Source organism: Budorcas taxicolor, chromosome 5, assembly GCF_023091745.1.
Source record: "Budorcas taxicolor isolate Tak-1 chromosome 5, Takin1.1, whole genome shotgun sequence".
NCBI classification, from domain to species: Eukaryota; Metazoa; Chordata; class Mammalia; order Artiodactyla; family Bovidae; genus Budorcas; species Budorcas taxicolor.
Window position 1 is genome coordinate 132,031,170 of NC_068914.1, and position 15,622 is coordinate 132,046,791.

Here is a 15,622-nt window from a genome sequence, read left to right on the forward strand (position 1 = left end):
TGGCATGCTGCAGTCCATGGGGTCCCAAAGAGTCGGACACAACTAGCTGACTGAACAATAACAACATGAAGACGTTAGTGTTGGGGTGGGGAGTATGGATTTAATTTAGAAGGAAAGAAAAAGTTTAAATCAAGGATGTGATTGTGGTTTTACTTCATGAAAATGATTTTATTAACGATATGTTGGACAGTCCTGAGAACAGAGAGGCATAAAGATCAAATTGGAGGTAACTGTGTGAAGTGAAAAGTGAAAGCTACACAGGTAATGAGGGCTTTGACTAGGATGAGAGTAAGGAGAGTGCAAAAAAACAGACATGCATGCACAAGACACTGTCGGAGAGGAAATTTTTAAAATTTGGAAATTTATTGACGAGAAAACAATCCCCTATTGATGAGTAGGGGATCAAAGAACAGTAATTATGCTTTCTTTATGTTGGGTTTTTCATCAATCAAAAAGTGGATGATAAGGGACAAACGTGTGTGTGTGTATGTGTGTGTGCTATCTGTACAGACAGCTCAGATGACACCTCAGAAATGTATGGTCCTGCCAGAGGAGAGAAGAAAGAATGCCTAAGTAAAGAGAGAAAGAAAATATGCTAAACTTCAGAGAGACAAGAAGAGGGAAAATTCTGTGGGAAAAAAAAAAATATACAAGAAAGAGAAGAGAAAAACCTGGAAACTTTATCACAGAATCTCCAAAATAAGAGAACTCTCCAAAGGAAAGGAAATATCAATAGTATTAAAGTGACAGATAAAACATATCTTTTGTGAGGGCCAGTTTTCAAATCTTATTTTCACTTCAGTCGCTCAGTCGTGTCCAACTCTTTGCAACCCCATGAACCACAGCAAACCAGGCCTCCCTGTCCATCACCAACTGCAGGAGTTTACCCAAACCCATGTCCATTGAGTCGATGATGCCATCCAACCATCTCATCCTCTGTTGTCCCCTTCTCTTTAAGACGATTTAATATCCTGACTTGATTCAGCTGTATATGAGTCAAGAAATATCCTAGTCATGCTTCATCAGAGGTTACATATAGGTGCTGACAAACTGTATGCAAACATGTGGGAATTCCACATTTTATCACTTAGTTGCACATCAGTGGACAAGGATAGTTCTTGGTACTTCTCAGCCACTGAAGCATTTTGTTACAGTTCAGACCCTAAAAGTCCTGTTCCAAGGTATCCTCCAGTTCCCAGAGCCTCAGACTCCTTGGCTTTGGTCATGCATTACTCATTTAACAAAGAGTCTAACCTTGATGAAGATATACAGGATGTACATGAAACAGATTAATTATCCTGTCCTATGTTTTTGTTGTTCAGTATCTACTTGCTAAGTCAGTTCAGTCTTGTCCAACTCTTTGCCACGCTATGGATTGTAGCCTGCCCAGGCACCTCAGATTCTCCAGGCAAGAATACTGGACTGGGTTGTCATGCATCTCCTCCAGGTGACCCTATGTCAGTTCAGTCTTGTCCAACTCTTTGCGACCCTATGGACTGTAGCCTGCCAGGCACCTCTGTCCATGGGATTCTCCAGGCAAGAATACTGGGCTGGGTTGCCATGCACCTCCTCCAGGTGATCCTCCAGATCCAGGGATCAAACCTGCATCTCTTCTTTCTCTTGCATTGGCAGGAGGGTTCTTTACCACTAGCACCACCTGGGAAGCCTAAGAAGAGTATTAAGTGGGCATTTTTCTAAATTCTTCTCCTCACCATCAACCTAGATTGGTAATCCAGGACTCTTTTTTTCATTTTTTAAAAATTCACTTTCAATTGGGTTATAATCGCTTTGCCATGTCGTGATCCAGGACTCTTGTAGCTGATCCAAGTACTGGTCCCATTAGCACCCTACCCTATTCCATCTTCAGTTCACTTTTTTTTTAAATTTTCACATTTTTTTAAAGGTAATCACTTGGCCCAGGGTCCTACTGAGATGTAGGCTTTGCACTTTTGGTCATGCCCTCTCTAGTCTGAGTCTATTCATTCCCCTAAAGCAAAGGAATCTTTATCCACTTCCAAATCCTCAGTTATTTTATGACTCGGGAATCTGAGCCTGGATCACATCATTTTCACATCCTTATATTTAAACACTTTAAGTGCTTTCTAGTAGGGCAGGCATAGGAGAGCTTAGAAATGTTGTTATTTCTCATATGCCACAGAAGAATGAAGAATTATAGATTCTTAAGTAGTGCCCATTCACCGCAACTAGAGAAAGCCCGAGAGCAGCAACAAAGACCCTGTGCAGCCAAAATAAATACATAAATTTTCTCAAAAAGAAGAATTATAGCTTCTTAGGATGTTAAGATTACAAGAAAAAAAAGATTACAAGGAAATTCTGAGGTTACGTAAGGCAACACTCTTCATTTTGTGAGTGAGCGTCTGAAAGGCAGTGTTGCTTAAAAGAAAGTTGAATCAATTTACCTGCTTCTCAGTATCCTTCCACTGTACAATATAGTTGTTTGGGGGAAAAGGGGCAGAAATATTAAATCCACACCATATCTATTACAATTACATGTATCATATATATTACACAATTTAAACCATGTCATATATATGAAGTGATTTTAACTGTTAGTTGCTGTATTTTTAAACTGGCTTGAAAGGCTTTCCCAATTTTCAGTCTGATAAGTGAATGGTGCTACTTTGTTTCAGTGAGCATTGAAATCAGACCACTCAAACAATGCTTACAGAAAGTACTTGCTTCTCCTGTTTCGATGCTTGGTGACCCAAGTTGAAGGTGAGAGGGCAATTGAGTCACCCAGAATCTGGGAAAAGAAGCTTCTCTATTGCATCTGCCAAAAGGGAGACTCCAGTTTAGTTAATAAGAAGTCTGCATTAATTCAACATTTGGATGAGGTCCAAAGTCAGTTGCAGTAAATCTCGATAACTACTGCTCATTTCAAGCCAGAACCAGGCAGTTTGTTTATTTTAAACGCTTGCTCTATGGGTTACTCCCCTGGGAAAATGACCTTATTTTCATCTCAGGCCCAAGAGAAGCTTCTTACACTGTGGAATCTTCTTCTAGAACATGTCTGGAAAGATGAAAGTTATAGCTTATACTCAGCATCATAGGGTTCACTTCATTAACAAAGTTTCTTTATTTTTAAAAATAAAAATAGGAAGGCTGATAATATTGAAACCCTTCCTACTCCCTGCCCCCATCTCCAGTCTGAAATCAGACTAAAGAACTGCTAAATGGGCTTCCCAGGTAGTGCTAGTGGTAAAGAACTAGCCTGCCAATGCAGGAGACTAAGACATGTGGGTTCCATACTTGGGTCGGGAAGATCTCCTGGAGGAGGGCATTGCAACCCACTCCAGGATTCTTCCCTGTAGCATCCCATGGACAGAGGAACCTGGCTGGCTACAGTCCATGCAGTCGCAAAGAGTCAGACATGACTGAAGTAACTTATCACATTTGCACTCAAATACCATCTACACTAGGGCATTCTCTTTACTTTCAGTGCCTGAGAGGGACTAGGATCAGCTTTAAGAGTCCTCTTATGGGTAGTCAAAGGAAACCTTTATTTTCAGCCCCAGATGTGACAGAGGTAACAATCCTGTAAAGCAAAAGCAAACTCAAAGATTTCTATGGACCGTGGGTGGGTGTGAAGCAATGTGACAGGTAAACTAACTGCAAAAGACACCAGCGACCAGAATGGGCAGGAAATGAGTTTGGAGTGATCTTGTGTAATGTTAGACCTGTTACTCTGGAATTCTCCCTCCTCCCCATCTTCTCCCTCCTTCTTCCCCCTCCCACGCCTCCTTCCCTTTCCCACTTTCTTACCCTCCCCCACCTCTTTTTCTTCATCTCTCTCTACAAAATTACCAGCTAAGCAGGTGTTTGTTGCACTTGCCTTTGGTTAGGAACCAGGTCTCTCTTGCATATTCATCTAAGTTGTAAATGCCCCTTGGAAGATAACAGCTTATATCAGTACTAACACAACTCTGTGCCTTGGTTAATTTTTTGACTTTTCTCAAACACCCAGCTGTGGAAAGAAAACTGCAGAAAAGGAGCTTTGTACTTGGAAGTAAAACGCCATAAGCACGATTCTGGAGCATCTGTCTTCACCTTCTTAAAAGGTTGAATAGGAAAGCTATACAAACATAGATGTAAGCCATGATCTCACCATCCTCATAAATCCTTGGGCCTGGAGAGCGAGGGTGATGGGGCAGGGGAGGGAGGGGAAAAACAAGATGACAAAAGAAAAAGGGAAAAGAGTAAATAAGAACATAGTGGTGAATAGGCTGGATCACCATCTCGCTTAGAACACCAAGCTGTCAAGTTTACACCTTGTCAAAGATCGCTCCATTTCTGGAGCCAGACTTCCATTGCATGCTCAGTCACTCAGTTGTGTCTGACTCTCTGCAGTGCTTTGAACTGTAGCCCACCAAGCTCCTCTGTCCATCGGATTTTCCAGGCAAGAATACTGGAGTGGATTGTCATTTCCTCCTCCCAGGGGAATCTTCCCAACTCAGGGATCGAACCCAGTTCTCCTGTGTCTCCTGTAGTCTCTTCAATACAGCCTCTGCACATACATACAGTCACTGCAAATACAGCCTCTGCACATACACACAGCCTCCGCACATACATATAATCTCTGCACATACACACAGCCTTTGCATGTACATACAGCCTCTACACATTCAGCCTCTGCACACACAGTCTTGTCCTCAATCTGAGGTCACAAAAAAATCATTTTGACCAGGATGCTTACCAAAGATACATTGAGACTAGATACCTTGTCCAGAAACATGGTGAAAAGAGGCTCCTAGTGACAATTTCAAGATGCCTCAGTGTGTCAGGTAAAGCAATGTAGGCTGGTGAACGGCAACCTGTGCAAGATAAAATCTGTCAATACGCCAGGCCAACCCTGCTTCTTCTGGTGGTGTCTATTACAAGCCAGAAGCAGAAAAGGAGAATGGAAAATGAGAGGTGACCCCATAAAGCTCTGTGTCTATATTCATAGACTAACCTTCCTAATCACTCTTCAGATACCCTAGACACAAAGTCTATACAAACAAACAAACCCCCCAGATATAAACATTAATAGGAATTGTTTTTCGAGTACTCCATTCTCTCAGAACATTTACTCAAGACATCTTGGTTAGAATAATAATCAGGAATAAAAAACAAGTATAAGTCCCTTCTTCGCATAATCAAAAATTTTCCCATACAAAAAATGCACTACCTCTCCAGCAATATTGGGATGTGCTGAAAAAGAGATAGTATTTTCTTGGTGGAAAAGATTTTCAAAAGCAAGCATTGTCCTCCTTCATGTTCTATATTCACAGCATTCAGTGTAAACCTTAGTAAGTTCAAGGCATTAATAAAAAATAGTGCATTATAAAAATAGCTTCTTCAGTAAGCTACCCATATTTTTTCAGGGTCTAGGCAAACCACTTAATGACCTATGATTTTCCCACTAGTAACTGAGATACCAAATAAATGTTGGCAAGGACCTAACCAGGAATCTATTGCTGAAGCCATAATTGTTTCCATGTTTAAAGTAATAGTAGAAGACAGCCTATCTTGGTTTTAAATTTCATGATGCTTGAAAAATAGAAAATTTGCATTCAAGCAGTTATTTAAAAACACTTTACAGCTTAAATTTTATGCAAGAGAGGTTTTTCCAAATGGGTAGAAAGTATAGCTTGATATAGAAAATACTGGCTAGCAACTTCACTTGTGGTTTCCAATATGTAAAGAGAACAGATAAACGTGCTGGGAAGACAGCATGTTAAGACTCCAGTGTTAACAATGTCGGTTTAGGTTCCTCGGAGAGACACCAACAGCAGGAGGCAATGAAACTCCCATGGTAGTATATTCAATCTTAAGAAAAATCAACTTGTAATATCAGGGATTTAAAAAACAAATTAATTTGAGATGACCATTCGTTATACAAAAGACGAGCCCATATAGTGACCTAAGCAAGATGAGAAACTAAAAAGATCCAGGCCCTCCTTCCTTCACAGAAACACTGAGTTCACAATGATAGCAGACCAGCATACTTATGTGAGAACTCTAGAGACCAGCTGAGAAGCTACACCATTCAAACAAGTGTAAAACCAAGAAGGAATTTCAGGGAAATGGGTAGGTTGAGAAGTCTGGCAGTTTTGCATGTCAGTCCATGCCTCTCCCACTATGTGGCATACTGCTACTGAAGTGCAACTGTGAGAAAGCCTCCCATCATGGGACTTCTCTCCTTTCTCTGGACAGTAACGAAAGAGTAGGCCAAGCATGCAATGTTCCAGCTTGTCTGGGGGCTACCTGAGAGACTGGTTTCTGTCTCTCCTGACTCCAAATGCTAACTGGACTGGTGGCATAATTTGGAAGATGCTGAAAACAGGCCAGAAACTAGTCACATTAGAACTACAGTTCCACATGCAAATACCAAGAAGAATAAGAGATCAGAAAATGTTTGAAAGGTCCTGGATCCTCTAGCCAGGGTGATTGGTGAAGGTTTTCTGCTCTAGAAAGCCACTATGCAAATATTAGGTGAATCAGGTTTTGGTTTTTTTTTTTTTCCCCAAATGCCCAAATCTCAGCAAAAGATTAAGAGGAACACAAATAAACAGGAAACCCTGGCTTCATGAATGGAACAAAATAAAACTCTACAAACTAAATCTAAAAAGATGCAGATCTTTGAGCTGCCTGTAAATGAATTTAAAATAATTGTCAAAGTAATGTTCAATAAACTAAAAGGGAATATAGATACACAGTGGGAAAAAAAATCAGGAAAATTATGTATAAACAAAATAAGAATATCAATAAAGAGATAGAAATTATATAAAAAAAATCAAATGGAAATTTTGTAGCAGAAAAAAAAAAACGAAAACACACAATTGGCGTGGAATGTTCACCAGAAAGTTTTAATATCAAACTTACCAACCAGAAGAAAGAATAGTGAACTTGAAGAAAAGTTATTGAAATCATTAAGTCAGGAGCAAAAAGAAAAAAAAAGAAGAAGAAAAGGGAAGAGCACCTACAGGACTCATGAGACACTATCAAGTGGCCAGTGTATGAATTATAGGAATCCTAGAAGGATAAGATGGAAAGTGGCAGAGAACTTACCTGAAGAAATAGTGACTGAAAACTTCACAAATCTAAGGGGAAAAACTAAACATAGAAATTTAAGAAACTTAGGAAAAAGCAGAATCTTAAAAACAGCAACATAAGCAACTTGTCATAGAAAAGGGAATGTCCATATAATTACCACTGGATTTGTTAGCAGTATTTTTGCAGGCCAGAGGTAGTGGGATAATGTGTTCAAAGTGCTGAATTAAAAATGATCTGTCAACCAAGAATACTGTATCTAGGAAAACTATACTTCAAAAATAAACAAGCTAAGATTTTCCCAGATAAGCAAAAGCTGAAGAGATTCCTTAACACTAGACCTGCTCTACAAGAAAAGCTAAAGGGAGTCCTTCTAGTTGAAACAAAAGATAGGTAGACAGCTACATAAAGCCACAGGAAAATATAAAGTTTTCAAGTAAATTAAATATACATTCTGGTGCATAGAATTTAAATGACAAAAGCACAAAAATTAGCTCTAACTACAAAAAATCAACTATGTCAATTGGTATACAATAAATAAAGATGTAATTTGTGACACCAATAACACTGTCAGGGAGTGGAGAAAAACATTCTAAACCCCAAAATAACACCCTGGAAAAATTAAAAAGATTATAGCAGAGATAATAGAAAATAGAAAAAAATCAATGAAGCTAATAAAAATTTTTTGTCTGTTAAATTCATAAACCCTCAGCTAGATTAATGTCAGAGAATAAGACAGAGAGAGGAGACTAAACAGTTAAAATCAGGACTAAAAGAGAGGACATTATACACATGCAGGGAAACCACAACTCTTCTGCTTTTCGGTAATCACAGAGTAAATAGTTCAGAACTGCCTTCTTGATGAGACCAAGAAATAATTGGGAAAGTATTTTAAAAACTGTTTGAAAGCAATAGAGAGTTAATACGCTAGTAAAGAATGATGAGACAAAATCCATAGAAAGATAAAGGCTTAAAAACATGAGCTAGGACCACTTTTCTTCTGCAGGAACTCTTAAATTCTATGCAGGTGATGATAGCACAATGACACACCAGGAAATTAGATAATATGAGTTAACCAGCAGAAACAACAGACAGTAGAAACAGACCAACAAAAGCTCCAGATATTGGAGTTATCAGAGAGGTGCTTTAAAACAACACTCACTAGATTCAAGGAAATGGTGAGATTAAAAATTTTAGCAGTGAACTGAAACTAGGCATATTTATATAATAGATTAGGGCTTCCCAGGTACTACTAGTGGTAAAGAACCCACCTGCCAATGCAAGAGGCATAGGAGACATGGGTTCGATCCCTGGATGGGGAAGCCCCCGGAGGAGGGCACGGCAACCCACTCTAGAATCTTGCCTGGACAATCCCATAGACAGAGGAGTCTGGCAGGCTACAGTCCATAGGGTCACACAGAGTCAGACACAACTCAAGCAACTTAGAATTCAAAGAGTATAGCAGCAGGTGTGGAAAGAGTGAGATAATTAGTGAACTGAGAGATCAAAATCCACAAATCCATAACGAAACGTGAAGAGACAAATGGGAGGAAAACCTGAAAGGGAAACTGCAAGACAGAGGAAAGAGTAAGAGTCAAACAAGTGATAATACTTGTGCTTGGAGTTCCAGAGAGAAGAAAATGGTCAAAGGCAATGTTTGAGGAGATAGTGGCTAGGAGCATCTCAAAATTAATAAAACCACAGATTCTAGAATCCCTTACATAGTCAACCATAGAAGTAATTAATTGACCTTCCAAGGACAAATTTGTGAAATGTAAGCATACTTTTGGAAATATTATCTGTAGAATGAAATAATACCACTTCACAGGATTGTTGTATGGTCAAATGTGGTAACATATATGCACATCATAAATAAGTTAACTGTTATTTCGACTATTTTAATAGTCTGAACTCTTCCATTTACTGAGCTAAAAAATCTTGTAAAGGCCTTTATTTCATACATCTTGAAAATACTAGGTTACATACCCACCTAACTTATAGATTCGACTCATATAACAACACCCATTACAATACATGAGTTTAACATTAACTATTCTCCCTCCTGGGGTTCCAGGTGGCTCAGAGGTAAAGGATCTGCCTGCCAATGCAGGAGACACTAGAGACACACATTCGATTCCAGGTCAGGAAGATCCCCTGGAGGAGGAAATGGCAACCCACTGCAGTATTCTTGCCTGGATAACTCCATGGACAGAGGAGCCTGGCAGGCCTGCAGTCCATGGGGTGGCAAAGAGTTGGACACGACTGAGCACACACACACACATTCTCCCTCCTGGCCTCTGTAATTTTTGAGCGTAATATTTATCAGTCTTAAAAAGTTGCTGGAATGATTTGGAATTACTAGAGCCAAGTGTGGTTTTTCTGGCATCGAGGATGGAATGTGGAAGAAAACCAGCAAACTAAACCAAAACCTGAAATTCAATAGTCCTTCAATGACTGTGGTATGGGATCAATATTGGTTTGTATGCTTGTGAAGATAAAGATCATGAAAACTCCATGGTTCATGTGATGCCCAAATAAATCTTTTTTAAAAATCCATATCCTATTCCTAAAAACCACAGTAAGATAATTACTGAACATTTATAATGCCAGGGAGTTGGGAAAGCAGAAAACTTGAAACTCATAAACGTTTTAATGACCTAATAAGAGTTATTTTCACCTACAGCTGTTGATCAAACTCCAGGAGAAGAGAGATTATTCAGCCAAGTTTACTATCCTCACATGACCTATGTTGGCTGTTTATCTTTTTTGCCCTCTGTTGAAATTCAAATCAAGACTTTCATGTTAAAATAGGAGGATAATTTACTGAGTTAATTAAAGGAATTGACTTGCAGAGCCAAACGAAGAAGAAAGCATCACAAACATTTTGTTTTTTTCTGGGATGTTTACTTTCAAAATCATAGATATATGTACTTTAATAAGAGATTATTTAACCGATAGCAAATCATCTACCCAGAGTTTCACTGTCATAGCAGCTTGCACTCACTGCAGAAAGATAGAATTTTCTCTCCACATCAGATGTCATGACAATGTTTTCAGCTGGGGCCAAGTTTTCAAAAACAAAGTACGACAACCAGGAAAGTAAACAACTATTAATATAACTATAGAAAATTAATAAACTTTAATTGGAGTCAAATAAATTTTGAATTAATTTGCTTAGCAAATATGTGTTTGGGCATCAACTACAGAAAGACAAGGACCAGAGGAAAAGATGAGACGATACAGAGCAAACTGGAAGGATTGTACTCGAGAGGTCAGCACCCATGCAACGCACAATTACAGGGTTGTTCAATAGCTAAGATGCACAGTTTTTGCATAAGATATTATGGAACCATAGATACAGGTATTTCTAAGTATTCTTGGCAAAATCCACAGAGAGTTCAGAGAGGTCCACCAAAAAATTGAGAGTGAGGAAAAGGGGGCAGCATTCTAGTCTGTAAGAATAGTTTGTGCAAGTGAATTACATAAAATGCTTAAGCATAAAAACAACAAGGGGAAAGTAGTAAATGAGATTAATTAGGTAATTGGGGGGCTTCCCTGATAGTTCAGCTAGTAAAGAATCCGCCTGCAATTCAGGAGACCTGGGTCAGGTAGATCCCATGGAGAAGGGATAAACTACCCATTCAAGTATTCTCGGTCTTGCCTGATGGCTCAGACCACAAAGAGTCTGCCTGCAATGCAGGAGACCTGAGTTCAATCCATCGACTGGGAAGATCCCCTGGAGGAGGGCATGGCAACCCACTCCAGTATTCTTGCCTGAAGAATCCCTATGGATCGAGGGGCCTGACAGTCTACAGCCCATGGGGTCACAAAGAGTCAGACACAACTGAGCAACTAAGCACAACACAACACAGATATTCAGGGACTGGATATTGAAAGAGTTGAGACTTCAACCAAGGGGCCAGCTGTTTTCAAAAGAAACCAGTGGTTCCCCAAACCACTCCACTCTGTGGAGTCCAAGAGGAGACCTAGTAGATGGCCCTGCAGGCCAGGCCTCTTTGAGTAAAATGATGTCATTTATATATTGAGGATTCCAGCCACATCTTAATTGAAAATCACTGCTGAAAGTGATAGGAGCTACAGAGGACTGTTACCCAGGTTTTCTCAAGAACTGAACTAATTAAAATATATTTCACAGAATTAGTTTCAAATTGTTTCAATATATTCCTGTTTTAAAAGCCACATAATTCAATTTAAAAAGACAAGGAAAAATGACAAGAAATGAGGCAGGGACCCAGAAGATGACTGAGAACACCAGCTGAATTCTAATAATCTGCATTTTGCTGTGTTCGATCATCTTTAAGCGGGTTGGCAACACACTTAATATGACACACATCATCTGTTCCATTGAAAGTTGCCATGTCTGACAATCACAGATATACATGATAGCTCAGTTTAGTGATGATACCTTTATATCCTATAGTTCTTAAATATCCTTCAACATATAGGAAGAATAAAGAAGTTATTAACAGCAGACTATCCTAGCGTTACGTATAATAATTCTAAATTCCAAATATTGTGTGAAATTGATCAACAGGACCTTTAACGAAACTAGATTCTCACTTAAACAACAGAAGTTCCAATACTTGAGGGTATCCCAGGCATGAATCATTAAACAAAATCAATAGGGAGAGATAGCAACTGCTTATTCCCTGATAATTATACAATGAAGACACTCTTTGTTAAAAGGTAGTTGATGTGAAATTGACTTTCAAAACCCTTAAACCAAGTAGAGTATTTCTAAAATATTCTTTTTTATAAAATATGATTCCCAGAATGGTTCCCATTTGGTTATTTTGAGAAGCTGTGATTTTAAACAAAAATATCCATATAAATCTCAAAATTAATTCTGCTATTATTGATGAAAATATAGAAACTATAACAACCACATGGAAGACTGTCTAGACAAGAATGCTGGGGCTTACGACTGAAATAATTTATTATTTGCTCAGAGTCAGCAGTATGCTTAGCATGAGGCAAGACAGCCAGAGAACAAGATCCTAGCCATTGGTCTCACAACTTAAGCCAGACACACAAACAATCAAATCATAAATCACAACAGCTAAAAAATGGTGTAAATTTCACAGGCATGAATTCTGGTGTTGATACACTTTCTTGGCAATAAAAAATTAAGAGATAGCAGAAATAATCATCATAAAAATTGTCAATGCATGTTATTAATCCAGTCCCATAATCAGCTACCTGACTGAATTATAAAAGCAGATTTTTGACATTTACACGCAAGCATGGGGATGCATATTTTTAGCAGCAGCACTTGTAAAACATTTTATTACATGATGATATGAAAACAAATTATACTTCAGGTCCTTAACTTCTTCTTGTGTGTACATCCATTAGTTTCCACTTTCTGTTCTTTCTTGCCTTCATGATCAGTGGTCTTTTTTAATAAATAGAAGGGAGCAGTAAGCAAATAAGGTTAATTTTGTCCCTGCTTTATTTTTTCTCTTAGGGTAAATTTTCATATCCAGTCATATGGATATTAATATCACTGTGGCTCAAGACATCAGAAAAGCAAGAACCAGGGACTTCCCTGGTGGTCCAATGATTAAAAGTCCAGCTTGCAAGGTAGAGGATGCGGTTCAAGCACTAGTCCAGAAACTAAGATCCCACATGCCTTAGAGCAACTAAGCCCACATGTCACAGCTACTGAGCCTGCACACTCCAGAAGCTGAGTGCCACAACCAGAGAGTCTGCATGCTGCAACAAAAGATCTCACATGATGCAACTAAGGTCCTATGTGCCGTGGCCAAATAAATATACATTTTTAAAAAGAAAGAAAAGCAAGAACATCAGATATTTTCCCTGTTGTCACCTTTCCAAAGAGTGACAAAAATCTTGATAAACAGCTTTGAGATTATAAACCTACACTTGGATACAATTTGCAAATTTTCTGTCTTTATCCTTCTGTAGAAATTAGGTGATATTTAGGCTTTGACTATCATAGAACACCTTTGGACCCCTGTTTCCTCACCTGTAAAATGGGAGTTGGTATGCAATCGATGAAAGGGAAAAGGAGGTTGGGCTCATAAAGATGAGTTTGGGGGGATGATGTGGGAAGGAGAGTCATTTTTTTTTCCTCTTAGCAATGGAGACCCTCAACAAAGGACAAAAGAGCTCATAACTGCTGTGGTCATGATGCAGTTCCGCGGCACCTGGTGTCATCGTGGCCACCCAAGGCCACTGTGGCATGTACTTGAGATGGATCCCCTGAGTCCCATCCTGCCCACTCAACATGCTTTTATTTTGTGCTCTTTGGTACCCAACTCTGGGCCTCAGCGGTGAACTCTATTCCTTCCCTGACTCATCTTTCCTGCCAGTCGTTTCATTTCAGTCTGTTGTGGGTACTTCAGCTCTCATCACTTCACATGACTAGCTAGTCCACAGTAACCACACTGCCATCTTACCGTGGCCCTTGGCACAGATCAGTCTACATTACCAGACTACTACCAAGACACACACAGCATTTATTTTTTCATAACATCAAGCAAAATCATAACGTGGATTCTACTGTCCAGTAAGTGAGTTGAATCCGGAGGTTAAAGTTGTTGCTAATTACCTAGAAACTTGCCTTCTGTGTTTCACAAGGAAGAGAACACAATTCAGAGAAAGAAAAAAGCCAACAGTTCACAGTACACGCATTACAGTAGTGCGCTAAATCTCTTCTACTGTTACCCGAGTTATACAGTTCATTTTCATTGGCTCACATAAACACTCAGGTCTGTTAAAGTTAGCAGTGTGACCAGCACCAGGCTAAAAGTAGACTGGAAAGAATTTGCTTATAGACACAGCTAATGATTTGAGAAGCTGTAATGAGCTATACCTTAGCCTATCACTTACTCCCTCCATCCCACCATAATCTTTTTCTGCAGCCATTCTGAAGAGATTCATCCTTTTGCTTCCCTGGGACAGATCTCAGCAACTAAAGTTCCAAGTCTCTAAATTATTGAGCACTCACTGAAGGCTAGGCCCCAACAGAAGGGGGCTACGTAAAGTGCCTCATTTAAAATCACCAATACCCTGGGGAAGAAGGTGGGAAAAAATGTAAGCTCAGATCAGGCAAGTAACTTGTTCAAGGTCACACAGTTTACGAGTGCCTAAACCAGGAACCTGGTGGGCTCTAGTCCGTAGGGTCACAAAGAGGATGACATGACTGAGCATGCATGCACACAAGCACACAAGCCAGGATTAGACCATACAGCTGGAGGACGCTAGAGCTTGAGATTTTGACTATATTCTCCATGTTATCAAGTGTTAACCCTGATAGGAGAGCAGATCAGGCAGAGGAAGGCAGTGTCTTCCTGACAGTAATAAATGGCTTCCTTTCTGGGGCCAATATTTGTTATTTGTCTTTTTTCCCCTAGTCATAGAAGCCTGATATTGTTAGCTGTGGGGATGGAGCATACGTTCTCAGTTGTGTCTGACTCTTTGTGACCCCATGGACTGTAGTCTGCCAGGTTTCTCTGTCCATGGGATTCTCCAGGCAAGAATATTGGAGAGTGGGGTGCCATTTCCTTCTCCAGGGGATCTTCCCTACCTACCCAGGGATCGACCAGGCATCTCCTACATTGGAAGGCAGATTCCTTTATCACTGAGTCATCTGGGAAGCCCAAGGTGGGATAGGAATGTGCCTGAAGTGAAGTGAAGTCGTTCAGTCCTGTCCAACTCTTTGCGACCCCATAGACTGCAGCCTCCCAGGCTCCTCTGTCCATGGGATTTTCCAGGCAATAGTGCTGGAGTGGATTGCCATTTCCTCCTCCAGGGTATCTTCCCAACCCAGGGCTCGAACCCGGGTCTCCCGCATTGTAGACAGAGGCTTTACCCTCTGAGCCACCAGGGAATGTGCCTAGCTAAATACATTTTCATATTTCCTTGCAACTAGAGATGGCCACGTAACACATGGCTAAAAATATGTAAATTAAATTCTGCTAGGCTGTTCTGGGAAAGGTTGTGTTTTCAAGCTTTCCTAGAAGGAAACAAAGGACAAGCTTAATTAGAATCTTCCCTCCTCCTTTCTTCCAAACTCAAATGTGAAAAAAAGAGGCTGGAGGAGCTTGCATTTGCCATTTCAAAACTATAAGGGAAGATCTAAAACAAAGCAAAGACAAAAACTCATGGAGACCTTGGCAATGAGATTGGAACCCACATCAGACGACCTCCTCAAGATAGCTTGTAAAAAGATAGGACCTTCTTTATATGCTCTGTTGCTGGCTGGGTGTTCTGTTTCTTGTAGGTAGACACTGGCAGCCAACACAGGCTGTTAGAGACCAGCGTGCCCTAAGTCAGGGCTTCTCTACGTGGTTACTCTTCCATCCCAAACACACATTACCAACCAAACATTTAAATAATGTCCAAACTAGAGAATCAATGTTTAGTTATGTACCTTGAGGTCAGCTGTTTCCTTACTCCACATAGATGCAATGATTTTCCTTTCTGTCATTTATTTGTTCACTTCTCATTTATTTTCTGTGCATATGTTTGTTTCCTTCCCCTAAATATTATATTTCTTCTGGGACAACAGAGGGTTTTGCAT